Below are 1,593 nucleotides of genomic sequence, written 5' to 3' on the forward strand. Positions count from 1 at the left end.
CCAGAAGTGGCGCCGTGGCTCAAGTGGTAGAGCGTTAACCTTGAGCTGAAGAGCTGAGGGACAGTGCCCAGGCCCAGAGTTCAGGCCCCATGACCGGATGACCCCCCCCCAAAAAAAATTGGAGATCAGAGTCTCACGGCCTTTCTGCCTGGGATGGTTTTGAACTGTGATCCTCAGATCTCCTGCCTAGGCTGGTCTGAATTGCCATCCTCAGGTCTCAGCCTCCTGAATAGCTAGGTTTACAGATAGATGTGAGCCTGTTGTGCCCAGCGTTTAGTAGTACATTCTTATCTAGTCAAGATGGAAGGGCATGGTCTCACTGCTGGTTACTAGGGTGAGGGCAGAATGACTTGGAGGGGAACAGGTTTGGTTTCTGGGGCTAGAGTCCTCAGACTCCTCTGGAAGTTAGAGTCACATTATTTTCTGCTTTGAGTTGTTTCCAACTTTATTTTGAAATGGAGGACATTTTAAAAAGTCAGTAATTCACAGTCTCTCTTCCAAGTAGTAGTTATTCTTTTTATATCTATTTATTGGGGAAAATAAATGACTCAAAGCTCCTATGAATTCAGAAAAGCTTTTAGATGATGTTGATGTTAGGTTCTCTATTGTAGTTGATAAAATATACATTAGAAAAATAGTTTTAGTTTTGTATGCAAGATGTACCCATCTGCCTTCAGATATTTGGTGTGCATATGGATTTGTGGATTTTTTGGAATCTCCTCTGCCTTCCCAGGGTCTGGGTTTACCCACTGACTGAGAACCTCCATGCCAGGAAATTTGTTTTCGTTCTCTTGGGTGTGTGTGTGGGGGGTGGAAATTTGGCCACATGTAACTGTAGACAGATCTCAGTTTAAGTGGTTGCTTCGGTGTGTCTGCCAAAGCTGGGATAGAGTAGGCTGGGATTCTACAGCAGGTTGTGTCTGCTTCCTCATGTCACCTTGGTATGTGAAGAAGTGGTCAAGGAAGGATGTGCAGGTGTGTGCGAGACCTGGGTTGGATTCATGTGCTACAGGGAGGCAGAACACACGTTTCATGTGCATCTTGGAGGTTTGTTAAGTGGCAGTCAGGGTGGACTGCTGCAGGACTTCACTGTTTAATTGAGGAAGCAGATAAAAGACAGACCGGTTAAGAAGAAGAAATTGAGTCAGGTGCCAGTGGTTCATGTCTATAATCCTAAATACTCAGGAGGCTGAAATCAGAGGACTGTGTTGTGAAGCCAGCCTAGGCAGACAAATCTAAGAAATTCTCCAGTTGACTGGCAAAAAGCTGGAAATAGAAGTGTGGCTTAAATGGTAGAGTGCCATCCTTGAGCCAAAAGTCAAGCGAGAGGCCTGAGTTCAAGTCCCAGTATTGGCACAAAAAAAGAAAGAAAGAAAAAAGAAAGAAAGAAGGAAAGAGGAATAAAGAAGGAAGGAAAGAGGGATATACTGCATCTGGATGCCAGTGTCTCACACCTGTAATCCTAGCTACTCAGGAGGCTGAGATCTGAGGATTGCGGTTCTAAGCCAGCCTGGGCAGGAAAGTCTGTGAGACTCTTATCTTCAACAAACCACCAGAAAACCGAAAGTGGAGCTGTGGCTCAAGTGGTAGGAC

This window comes from Dipodomys ordii, unplaced genomic scaffold (genome assembly GCF_000151885.1).
Source record: "Dipodomys ordii isolate 6190 unplaced genomic scaffold, Dord_2.0 Scaffold54, whole genome shotgun sequence".
NCBI lineage: Eukaryota > Metazoa > Chordata > Mammalia > Rodentia > Heteromyidae > Dipodomys > Dipodomys ordii.